Below are 13,071 nucleotides of genomic sequence, written 5' to 3' on the forward strand. Positions count from 1 at the left end.
AAAAAGCCACTTCTCTCCAGGAAAAACATCAGGGACAGACTGATATTCTGCAAAAGGTACAGGGATTGGACTGCTGAAGACTGGTGTAAAGTAATTTTCTCTGATGAATCCCCTTTCCAATTGTTTGGGGCATCCGGAAAAAAGCTTGTCCGGAGAAGATAAGGTGAGCGCTACCATCAGTCCTGTGTCATGCCAACAGTAAAGCATCCTGAGACCATTCATGTGTGTGGTTGTTTCCCAGCCAAGGGAGTGGGCTCACTCACAATTTTAAGAACACAGCCATGAATAAAGAATGGTACCACCACATCCTCTGAGAGCAACTTCTCCCAACAATCCAGGAACAGTTTGGTGATGAACAATGCCTTTTCCAGCATGATGGAGCACCTTGCCATAAGGCAAAAGTGATAACTAAGTGGCTCGGGAAACAAAACATCGATATTTTGGGTCCATGGCAAGGAAACTCCACCGACCTTAATCCCACTGAGAACAAACAAAACCCCACAATTTCTGACAAACTCCAAGCATTGATTATGCAAGAATGGGCTGCCATCAGTCAGAATGTGGCCCAGAAGTTGATTGACAGCATGCCAGGGTGGATTGCAGAGGTCTTGAAAAAGAAGGGTCTTTTGCATTGACTCTGCACTTCATGTAATTGTCAATTAAAGCCGTTGACACGTATGAACTGCTTGTAATTATACTTCACTATTCCATAGCAACATCTGACAACAATATCTAAAGACACTGAAGCAGCAAACTTTGTGGAAATTAATATTTGTGACATTCTCAAAAATTTGGCCACGACTGTAAATAGCACCTTTGTGTATTCTCTCTGGCAGTTCAATTTATCCAATGAGTTTTTCACAGCTAATCTCCAACAACCACTACTTCTACCCAGCCCAGCTTCATCTCCATCCATAGGCCCTGGCATTGGACATGTATTCCTAATATGGACACCCATATCAGTGGATGTTTAGGAGGGCTTTGTCAATCAGAAAGAATACAACTCATTTTCTGTCTTTATTTACTCCCTTCCCAGAGGAGTAGAGAGCCAGGACAGCACTGACCCTGCCCAAACCCTCTTCTTGTCCTCCTATCCTCGTCTCCTTTCCTAGTGGGTCCATTGTCGTCACTGGTCTGCTCCGTGCTCCAACCAATTGGCTGCTGTTTCTGTGAATAACAAGCACAGAGATGTATTCTTTTTGTATCTTTCCTTCTTGCGTTCCAACTTGCAGACTGTCTGAAATGGAATAGAACACCAAATAGGAGTCTTACTTTTCCATATCAAATCCACCAACAGCAACAAAGGAGAATACTATTATTTCTGTCTCTGTATTCTTCAGTCAGAGTTATGACTAGTAGTGGAGGGCTACACTGAACATCCATAAGCCAACGAAGATAGAAGACGTGGGTTAAAATACTATTTGAAATCCTTTCAAATACTATGGCTGTGCTTGATTGAACTTGCCTGGAGCAATAGAATAGTCTCAAAATTGCAAGTAGTATTTGAACCCAGGTCTGGAAGATCGTATCTGTTCTGAGTTTCTGCTGTGTGTTTATTGGTCACAGAGGGATTAGACTAGCCTTGTAATTACCAGACTGATTACCGCTGCGTAGGGGAAAGCCATGTAAGTTCGCGAGACCAGGCGGCTTGCGAGGCTGGGATTAGACAACATGGCTGAGAGAACACAATTGATCAGGGGGAACCAGGAAGGACAAAGCTCAGAGGACAGATTGCAGGAACAGAATGTTGTGATGAAGAGAGGAAGGCTAGGGGAGAGCAGCTGATAGTGATGTGGCACATTTGGAAACAAAGACGATAAACTATTATTTTACAGCATCTGGTGGATGGAGAGGAAAGTGGGTGCTGTGGAAGCAATATTACACAGAGATAGATAGAGAGGGAGAATGACAGAGAGAAGGAAACAGACAGAGAGAGAAAGGCAAAGAAAAAGAAACACAGAGAGAGGGAGATAACCATTATAGAAAGAGAAAAATGGAAGACAGAGAAAACAATGGGAGAGAGAGGGAGAGAGCGAGAGAGATTGAGAGGGAAAGAGCAAAAGAAAGAGATATGATTAAAGGTACTATGTGTAACAATGTAACACACAAACTGTCTCTATTGTCAAATTGACTGGGGCCAGCAAATCTCTTGTTGTCAAATTGACTGGGGCCAGCAAATCTCTTGTTGTCAAATTGACTGGGGCCAGCAAATCTCTTGTGGTCAAATTGACTGGAGCCAGCAAATCTCTTGTTGTCAAATTGACTGGGGCCAGCAAATCTCTTGTTGTCAAATTGACTGGGGCCAGCAAATCTCTTGTTGTCAAATTGACTGGGGCCAGCAAATCTCTTGTTGTCAAATTGACTGGGGCCAGCAAATCTCTTGTTGTCAAATTGACTGGGGCCAGCAAATCTCTTGTTGTCAAATTGACTGGAGCCAGCAAATCTCTTGTTGTCAAATTGACTGGGGCCAGCAAATCTCTTGTTGTCAAATTGACTGGGGCCAGCAAATCTCTTGTTGTCAAATTGACTGGGGCCAGCAAATCTCTTGTTTTCAAATTGACTGGGGCCAGCAAATCTCTTGTTGTCAAATTGACTGGGGCCAGCAAATCTCTTGTTGTCAAATTGACTGGGGCCAGCAAATCTCTTGTTGTCAAATTGACTGGGGCCAGCAAATCTCTTGTTGTCAAATTGACTGGGGCCAGCAAATCTCTTGTTGTCAAATTGACTGGGGCCAGCAAATCTCTTGTTGTCAAATTGACTGGGGCCAGCAAATCTCTTGTTTTCAAATTGAATGTGGCCAGCAAATCTCTTGTTGTCAAATTGACTGGGGCCAGCAAATCTCTTGTTGTCAAATTGACTGAAGCCAGCAAATCTCTTGTTTTCAAATTGACTGGGGCCAGCAAATCTCTTGTTGTCAAATTGACTGGAGCCAGCAAATCTCTTGTTGTCAAATTGACTGGGGCCAGCAAATCTCTTGTTGTCAAATTGACTGAAGCCAGCAAATTTCTTCTTTTCAAATTGACTGGGGCCAGCAAATCTCTTGTTGTCAAATTGACTGGGGCCAGCAAATCTCTTGTTGTCAAATTGACTGGGGCCAGCAAATCTCTTGTTGTCAAATTGACTGGTCCGTTGTTGATTGAACTCATAGCTTCTTTAAGTTTGTACAGGTCACCATACTCTCATCTCTTTGAGTGATGCATGTTCAGAGAGTGGACATAGACAATGTTGTCACACTAAGTCAAGCGAGGTGCCATGCGTCATAGGAGTCATCAACCCCAGAGGTCTTTCCTCACCCTGTTAACGTTCACCACGTCCACAGGCTTTAGAATAGTGCTATTTCTCTGTCTTTTTATTGAGTTTTTAGCTCTACCCCTCCTTCCCTGCCTCTGTCCTCTATATATCTCTTCCTCTATTTTATGTATTTGCTCCCTCTCTCCTTAAATTCCTCCCTCTCCTCTCCTTGTCTCTAGGGAGCCATCAATTCAGATGCTGTTGAACACTTCTCCCTCTCCATGTCTCTCACTCTCTCTTTCTCCATCTCCATCTCTCTTTCAATTCAATTTCATTTCATTGCCAAAGCAAGTGAAATGAACAAGAATTAAAACTGAGAAGAAACAAATTTAACAACATCAACAAAAAATTATTAACAGTAAAAATTGCAGTCAAAAAGGTTTCAAAAAGATAAAGACATTTCAAGTGTTATATCATCAGTTATGTACAGTATTTTAGCAATGTGCAAATAGTTGTAGTACGAATAATAGTACAAATAGTACTACAAATACCACCAAAACTTATAAACAGATAAATATTGGTGATATTTACAATGTTGTTTGTACTCCACTTGTTGCCCTTTTCCCATGGCAACAAGCCACACATCTTGCCACTGTGATTGCACATGGTGATATTTTGCCTAACAGATGTGGGAGTTTATCAATGCTGGATTTGTTTTCAAATTCCTTGTGGGTATGTGAAATCTGTGGGAAGTATGTGTCTCTAATGTGGTCATACATTGGCAGGAGGTCAGGAAGTACAGCTCAGTTTCCACCTAAGTTTGTGGACAGTGGAGTCATATCCTGTCTCTCTTGAGAGCCAGGTCTGCCTATGGCGACGTTTCTCAATAGCAAGGCTATGCTCACTGAGTCTGTACATAGTCAATGATTTTCTTAATTTGTGGTCAGTCACAGTGGTCAGATATTTTGCCACTGTGTAGTCACTGCTCAGGGCCAAATAGCATTCCAATTTGCTTGGCTGATTCTTTCCAGTGTGTCATTTAGTTATCTTTTTGCCTTCTCACAGTTTGGTTGGGTCTGTTTGTGTTTGTGAACAGAGCCCCAGAACCAGCTGGCTGAGGGGACTCTTCTCTAGGTTCATCTCTCTGTAGGTGAGGGCTTTGTGGTGGAATGTGTGGACATTGCTTCCTTTTAGGAGGTTGTAGAGTTGAACAGGTCTTTTCTGGATGCTGATAACTAGCAGTTATAGTCATCATTCTGCTCTGCATACATTGTTTGGGGTTTTGCGTTGAACACAAAGTATATTTTTGCAGAATTCTACATGCAGATTCTCAATTGGGTGTTTGTCCCATTTAGTTAATTCTTGGTTGGTGAGTGGACCCAGACAATCACAACCATAGAGGGCAATGGGTTTTATAACGGATTGAAGTATTTGGGATGTCAAGTTTTATGTTCCTTTTCATGGCATAGAAGACCCTTCTTGACTTGTCTTTTAGATCGTTCACAGCCTTGTGGAAGTTACCTGTGGTGTTGATTTTTAGGCCGAGGTAGGAATAATTCTTTGTGTGCTCTAGGGCAATAGTCTCACTCTCTCTATCTCTCACTGTGTCTCTCACAGAGAGTGTCAAGAGATTTATGTAAAGTATATCAAGAGATTTCCTTTGCCCACGAACACAACTCAGAGGAGTTACTTCAGCCTCAACTTACCCAGGAAAACTGTCTATTGCTTTAAATGAGAGAGAGATAGAGAGACAGAGAGAGACAGAGAGAGAGAGAGAGAGAGAGAGAGAGAGAGAGAGAGAGAGAGGCCATGTTCACAATCTGTCCTGCCTACTACTTACAAAAACGACATACTGTATACTAATTGTACTACATACTATTTAGAACGTACTGTTTAGTAAAAACAAATGAAGTAAGCAACACATATTACCACACTAGGCTCATACATACTGAGAATGCATCATCTAATGGGCAAGTACGCTACTTAATATAATGTTTACATACCCTACATTATTTATCTCATATGTATACGTATATACTGTACTCTATATCATCTACTGCATCTTTATGTAATACATGTATCACTAGCCACTTTAAACTATGCCACTTTGTTTACATACTCATCTCACATGTATATACTGCACTCAATACCATCTACTGTATCTTGCCTATGCCGCTCTGTACCATCACTCATTCATATATCTTTATGTACATATTCTTTATCCCTTTACACTTGTGTGTATAAGGTAGTCGTTTTGGAATTGTTAGCTAGATTACTCGTTGGTTATTACTGCATTGTCGGAACTAGAAGCACAAGCATTTCGCTACACTCGCACTAACATCTGCTAACCATGTGTATGTGACAAATACAATTTGATTTGATTTGACGTTGATTCCCAGCATTAGTTCATTTTAGAACAGTGCATCCACTTATCTGATTATCAGCTTTAGTCAAACCCGTGTGTCTGGAAAGATCATTCTCTTCTTCAATAGTGTGCAGCAAATTCTACTAGATGAACAACCGAAATGAGTATGACATCCTGGCATTTAAAGCAAACTCAATTGTAGAAAATGTGCATACCGAAATTGCCAACTATTTAGAACACGGGTATTCGGGACACGGTCAGAGCGAGGGAGAGGGAGAGGGAGAGGGAGAGGGAGGGAGGGAGAGGGAGAGAGAGAGAGAGAGAGAGAGAGAGAGAGAGAACCAGAGAGAGAAAGGGAAAGAGAGAGACAGGAAGAGAGAAATGTACAGTCACTCTAACCTATAATAGTCCTTAGTAAGTGGTGACACGTAGCGATAGTCGTCCCTTGACCGGTGCTACACACTGCCACAGCCTGGAGGCTGCCCCGGGGCACTGGGAAATCTCATGGTGGTTAGCGGCCCATCTCAGGGCTACGGGAGGCTGCCCAAGGGGCACTGGGTAATCTCATGGTGGTTAGCGGCCCGTCTCAGGGCTACGGGAGACTGGTGGGGGCAGTTGGGGATGGTGGATTGAGAAGTAAGGAAAAGGGGGATTTGAAGACCTGGAATGGAGAGAATAGGGCAGTGAGGAGGAGGAGAGGAGAGGGAAGGAAAGGACAGGGAGAGGTAGGCATATGTCTACAAGAAGGTATAAGGTAGTGAGAAGGAGGGGAAGAGAGGACAGTTTACCTCCTGGGTAAAGCTGGGCAGTGGAGGTGGACTCTTAGACATCAGTTAATTCATCAGAGTGACAGCTATAAAGTGACTTGTCGGCCATCTTGAGTCAGATTGTCTCAGGAGACATCGTTCCCACTTCCCAGGAAATCACTGTCATATAACTTCACCCCCCTTTCCTCCCTCTCTCTCTCTCCCTCCCTCAGCCCTCTTCACCCCCCTTTCCTCCCCCTCTCTCGCCCTCCCTCAGCCCTCTTCATCCCCCTTTCCTCCCCCCTCTGTCCCTCCCCAGCCCTCTTCATCCCCCTTTCCTCCCTCCCTCTCTCCCTCCCCCAGCCCTCTTCATCCCCCTTTCCTCCCGCTCTCTCGCCCCTACTGTATTATGTCCTTAAGCCCCACCCTGCAATGCAATGCAATGTCTGTCTGTCTGTCTGTCTGTCTGTCTGTCTGTCTGTCTGTCTGTCTGTCTGTCTGTCTGTCTGTCTGTCTGTCTGTCTGTCTGTCTGTCTGTCTGTCTGTCTGTCTGTCTGTCTGTCTGTCTGTAAGTAAAGGGGCTTTATTGGCATGGGAAATATATGTTTACCTTGCCAAAGCAAGTTAAATAGATAATAAACAAAAGTGAAATAAACAATAAAAATTAAACCTTAAACATTACACTCACAAAAGTTCCAAAATAATAAAGATAGGTTGAATTTACAATGGGGTTTGTTCTTCACTTGTTGCTCTTTTCTTGTGGCAACAGGTCACAAATCTTGCTGCTGTGATTGCACACTGTTGTATTTCACCCAATAGATATGTGAGTTCTCTCTCTCTCTCTCTCTCTCTCTCTCTCTCTCTCTCTCTCTCGCTGTCTGCTTTGTGATATTTTTAAAGTTGAAAGTTAAACACTGCAACTGCCACAGGATTACAAAGGATACTTTACATGTCATCATATAATTGGCTGTGTATGACCCAGGCCATTGCATTGACCCAGGCCAAAACGGGTCTTTCGTCCAATCACATCAGATCTTTTCACATCAGATCTTTCTCAGAGCTGATCTGATTGGTCAAAAGACCAATTAATGAAAAAAGTACCAGAATTGGGCTGCCTGTCTAAATACAGCCTTACTTTCTCTCTCTCTTTTTCTCTCTGTTTCCTATATACGCTGAGTGCACAAAACATTCGGAAACACATTCCTAATATTGAGTTACACCCCCTTTCACCCTCAGAACAGCCTCAATTCATCGGGGCATAGACTCTACAAGGTGTTGAAAGGGTTCCACAGGGATGCTGGCCCCTGTTGACGCCAATGCTTCCCACAGTTCTATCAATTTGTCTGAAAGTCCTTTGGGTGGTGGACCGTTCTTAATACACACGGGAAACTGTTGAGCGTGAAAAACTCAGCAGCGTTGCAGTTCTTGAGAAACCGGTGCACCTGGCATCTACCACCACACCCTGTTCAAAGACACTACAATGTTTTTTCTTGTCAATTCAACCTCTGAATGGCACACATACAGTACACAATCCATGTCTCACTTAAAAACCCTTCTTTAACCTGGCCAGTCATGGAAAGAGCTTTGACACTTAGTGTTTTGTACACTTAAGGTTTTGTACACTTAGTGTAGTCTTCCATATAATAAAAAGAACCCAAGGGCATACTAAACAATAACACAAGGCAATGTTAAAACACAAAAACACATCCCAGTAGTATAGGCAGGAAGTTGAGGGATGAGTCAAATATATAAACCGGTTTCTCATGGTCCTGTTCTTGCCAAATCCAGACATATGAACATAATCAGTACAACTTTGGCCACATGGGATTGATAGATAGGCAATACTTAAACAGTGATGGAGGGTACAGGTCAATCCCAGTCCTCTGAGAGAAGAAGAAGAGGGAGAAGGAATAAGGGAGGAGCGAGGAGTTGGAAAAAAAACGTTCTATTATGTTTTGTTTTGGAGTTCCTTGAAATTGCTGTTGTTTTGTGTTAAAGTAAAATGTTAGAAAGGAAGGATAATCTCACATGTATGTGCTATGGTTTTGTGTTTTGCATTGTGTGTGTTTTGTGTTTCTGTTGTATATTTTCTGTTGTTGTTGGTGACTGTCATACATTAAAATTATAGAAATAAAATCTTTGAAAAGAAGGATAATCACATGTATGTGCTATGCCAATAAAAATGAGTGCCTGAGTGCCAGTCTGTTTGTGTTATCATGCCAACTCATTGTCACTTAATGGCTGCATTTACACAGGCAGCCTAATTCTGATCTCTTTTCCACTAATTGGTCTTTTGACCAGTCACATCAAATATTTTCACTTCAGATCTTTTTCAGAGCTGATCTTATTGGTCAAAAGACCAATTAGTGAAAATAAGATCAGAATTGGGAGGCCTATGTGAAAGCAGCCATTAAGTCAAATATATAAACCTGTTTTTCATGGTACTCTTCCTGACATTTCCATTGTTGGTTCACCACAGAGGTTTGAAGTAAATCCAGACATATGAACATAATCAGTAAAACTTTGGCCGCAAGGGGCCACAAGCATAAATCAACTGATGGGGGCTGTAGGTCAGTGTTTCCCAGTCCTGGTCCCGGCCATGAGGACCATAAGGGGTGAATACTTTTGTTTTTACCATAGCACTAACACATTGAAACACGTAATCAACTCATCATAAAGCCTTTTATCATTTCATAAAAGGTTGTGTTGGTGATAGGGCAAAAACTAAAACGTGCTCCCCGTTGGTTCCCCGGGACCAGAGTTTGTCATTTGAGAAACAACTGGTGCATGTGCTTTATAAGGATTTCAACTTGTATGTGACTTGTCTAGGCCCTACTGCAACAGAGACAGTAGTGGTCATACCAAGATGGATCATCTGTGGTTGTGGTTATTTCCTCTGGAAGGACTGGCATACTGCATGTCTTCCAGGGGAAACTTGATAGGTTTCTGTGCATCTGGATCCCCGTGGTTTGGTATATGGGAGAGGATACAGTGTTGAGAGGGGTTGGCTGGCCCGTAAGAGAACAAGACGAGGGACAAGGGAAGGAAAGGAAGAAAGAGTGATGAGTTGGAACATAGTGACAATGCTGGATTTTTCTTCTTCTTTTTCTAGTATGTTTTTGGAGTTCGTTGACATCGTTGCTGTTGTGTTGTACATTGTGCTTGTGTTGTATGTTTTCTGTTGGTGTTGGTGACTGTCACGTGTTTTAAATGATAAAAGTCAAATGTTTGAAAGGAAGGATAATCTCACATTAATATGTAAAAAAGTCATACAAATTTAGCATGAGTGTCAATCTGTTTGTTTCCGTCATGACAACTCCTTATCACTCGTTATCATGTCAAACATGTTTGGCTTGACAATGAGCAATGGGGTTGGGACCAGGCTAATGCCCACATTCCACCCTGACAATGATCTCTACTTAGGCCACAAGGGAGTGATAGAGGGCCATAATCAATCATCTAATGGAGGGTATGAGTCAGTGTTTCCCAATCCTGGTCGTGTGACCCCATGGGGTGGATATTTCTGCTTTTGCCCTAGAACTAACACATTTTATTAACTTGGTTCAACTCATCATCAAGCCTGATTATTTCAAACAGGTGTGTTGGTGATAGGGAAAAAATGATCATTTTGGGTTCCCAGGAAAATAAAGTGTAATTTGGGAAACAATTATGTATTTTTTTTAAACTAGGCAAGTCAATTAAGAACAAATACTTATTTACAATTTCAGCCTAGGAACAGTGGGTTAACTGCCTTGTTCAGGGGCAGAACAACAGATCTTTCCCTTGTCAGGATTCAATGTAGCAACCTTCCGCTTACTAGTCCAATGCTCTAAACACTACCTGCCACCCCATGTATGTGCTTAAAAGGGTATTCAGACATGTTTGGCTTGACAAGCACACACACATAACTTGGAACAGGCTAATAGAAATGACTGGAATACATGTCCATGCAATATTGTATGTCTCAAACACGATGAAAGACCCCATGCTGGTAGAGGAATCCATTTTCTATGATCTTAGTTCATTAGTGTCTGACACCCAAACCATACAACCATTCATCTGTCAACATAAAACAACGTGAAAGCATTCCAAGCCAGAAATCACACCCATGGGTTTATCCTATGGGGAGAGAGTCTCAAATAATGAACTCTGTATTAGGAATATAAACATCTTCCCTCTCAAATTAATGTCTTGAACCATACATCAATCCAAGTGTAGAATCTATTTTTTTTTTATAGAATCCTGGATAGTCCTAGCCTAATTAAAAAACATATACATTTTAACAAAAGATTAAAAAAATAAAAAAATAAAAAATGGTAAGACTGATATTTGGAAAGGTGTAAATAAAGTTAATGATGCTAAAAACAGCTGCTGTGCTAAGATTTCATCAGTCAGCTTGGTCTCATATAATAGACGTAACATAGTAAACGAAGATCAGAGTAACTCAATTTGTATGATATGTTACATTTGTTATAGTGACGTATATAACATGAATGTCTAGCGCCCCAAAGGTTGCGTGTTCGAATCTCATCATGGACTTTGGCACTTTAGGTAATTAGCAACTTACTAATGAACTACTTGCTACTTTACAACTACTTAGCATGTTAGCTAACCCTTCCTCTAACCATAACACTTTAACCTAATGCCTAACCTTAACCCTAACCTTAACCACCTAGCTAACGTTAGCAACAACAAATTGGAATTCGTAACATATCATACGCATTGCAAATTCACAACACATTGTATGAATTGCAATTCTTAACATATCATACAAATTGTAATTCATAACATATCATACGAAATTGATGATAGATATCCACAAATGTATAAATACCATACCAAATGTTACATATCATTCTAATTTGAACATCCACGATTGTCCATGTTACATCTAACCCTGAGTCCAGGTTGCATCAGTCCTATTGCCTTAGCTTGTGCAACAAGTGAGTACTGTATGTATGGCTTTATGGTGGATCAGTAGCTATTGGTGAGAGACCTGCTCAGAAGCATAGTGACGTTGTCACGCTATTGTGATATATAAATACCAGCGCAGCAGCCAGCCCCCCTCTCCAAAAGGACTAGCCGAAAAGCTCCAGATGAATTAACTGCATTCTCACCTTCAAATGAATTCTGCACCCTGCAGAGCTGGAGCTTGCTGTTTTACTTTGCTAACAGTAAACTACACATTCATCACAATCAAACAAGATACTTTGATTTGATAAGAACATGTATCTTAGTTTACATAACAATAATGATTGGGCGTTTTGAGATCAGCAAAGATGCAAAAACGGATTATTGAGTGTGTGCTGCTCCCGCTTGGAATTGAGACGATGACTTGTTGACTTGATCGTTGTGTAACATAGTCAACTTCTTCAAAACATTTCGTTGCTTTGATACAAGTCTTTAACAGCACCACGTCGATAAAGGCGCGCGTCTGAAGTGGAAAAGATATGGAAATGCGCACTGCGCGAACGGCTAAACTCGGACGTGCCATGGACAGTGTATGAATCGCTCAGGTAAGTCTTTCAATAGAAATGAATAAAGCGAGCAAACATGTTAGTTTTTTCATGGGAATTATTAAAACAAGATTAAAGTTACATTGTGTAATATGTCCCTAAGCAATGTAATATTAGGTTTGAAGGATTGGTGTGCTTGGTGAAAACAAGACTCTAACACTTACAGAGGAGCTACTGTACACCTGGATGGCGCGTACCCAAACTGTGAACAGGACGTTAGTGCAGTCATTTTACACGCGACACCAGAGAGGGAAACAGATGTGTGGGTGGAAGCAGAATCAGTAGTACTAGATCTCTTCTGCAAGGAATCTTTTGATTTGGGGTCCAATGTGTGTATATGACGACAACCATATTTCTCATTACATCAAAAATAAAGTTGAGTAAAAATTCTACAACCATCTGCAGTCAATTCATTAACCTCATTCATTAATCAACAATTGAATAGTTGCTGGCTAGCTGCAGTGGTGGCCTGTCCATTTGGGCGTTAGGGGCAGAACCCCACATGTGATTGGTCAAATTGTAATATATATATTATATAATTCATGATTATGTTTTAAATGTTTCATAAAAGTGTGGCAAATGTGTACATTTTCCTATTTAAAAAATATATTGTTCAAAACAAGTGGTGCAGTCACTTACTACTCTGCCCCTAATTGACTCAGCAGCAGCAGCAGCTCCGTGGGCCGTGCGAACATTGCTTGGATTGTTTTGCCACCTATTTGATATGAGGAAGAACTGCCCCAATGAAATCACAGAATTTTATAGCATACATTTTTACAGCACTAAATAAATGGACCACCCTGGAGCGCTCAAATGTTCACTCAGTCAGAACTTCCGGGTCTGCTCTAGTCTTCCTCCCAATGAGTCTCTCGCACCAGACAGCTTACTTCTGCTTGAGACTAGATCTGCTCTATCAGGTACAGATGACGCTAAAGCAAAAAGCTAATTGTATTTAACTTGTAAATAATCACAACAGTCATGGAAGCTTGGGACCTGATCAACCGTACATCTACATCCAACAAGAGTGGAAGGACAGAGGGATACACTAGCTAGAACCTTCTCATCGCAGATCTGGTTGGGCAAAAAAGCATGACTGTGGCTGGTCAATTGTATTGTTTTCCCCATGATGTTTATCAGGCGACATGTGTTGACTTACACAGCGTAAATCTATGTTTATCACAAAGCATGATCAAATTAATTAGCTAGTTATAGT

At 41.5% G+C, this 13,071-nt stretch overlaps 1 protein-coding gene across 4 annotated transcripts in view; it reads left to right on the plus strand.

Moving 5' to 3' along the window:
• Positions 1-11,394: 11,394 nt before the first annotated feature.
• Positions 11,395-13,071, plus strand: part of LOC115125752 (somatostatin receptor type 5-like) — a 37,546-nt gene continuing 35,869 nt past the window's right edge. For 3 of the 4 annotated variants that reach the window (XR_010461232.1, XM_065010555.1, XM_065010553.1), the window contains exon 1: positions 11,396-11,858. The gene's annotated coding sequence lies outside the window, so the exon portion shown is untranslated. Of the gene's footprint in view, positions 11,859-13,071 lie in introns of all 4 variants that reach the window. The other variant, XM_065010554.1, reaches the window with a different exon arrangement.

Source organism: Oncorhynchus nerka, linkage group LG26, assembly GCF_034236695.1.
Source record: "Oncorhynchus nerka isolate Pitt River linkage group LG26, Oner_Uvic_2.0, whole genome shotgun sequence".
Classification (NCBI taxonomy): domain Eukaryota; kingdom Metazoa; phylum Chordata; class Actinopteri; order Salmoniformes; family Salmonidae; genus Oncorhynchus; species Oncorhynchus nerka.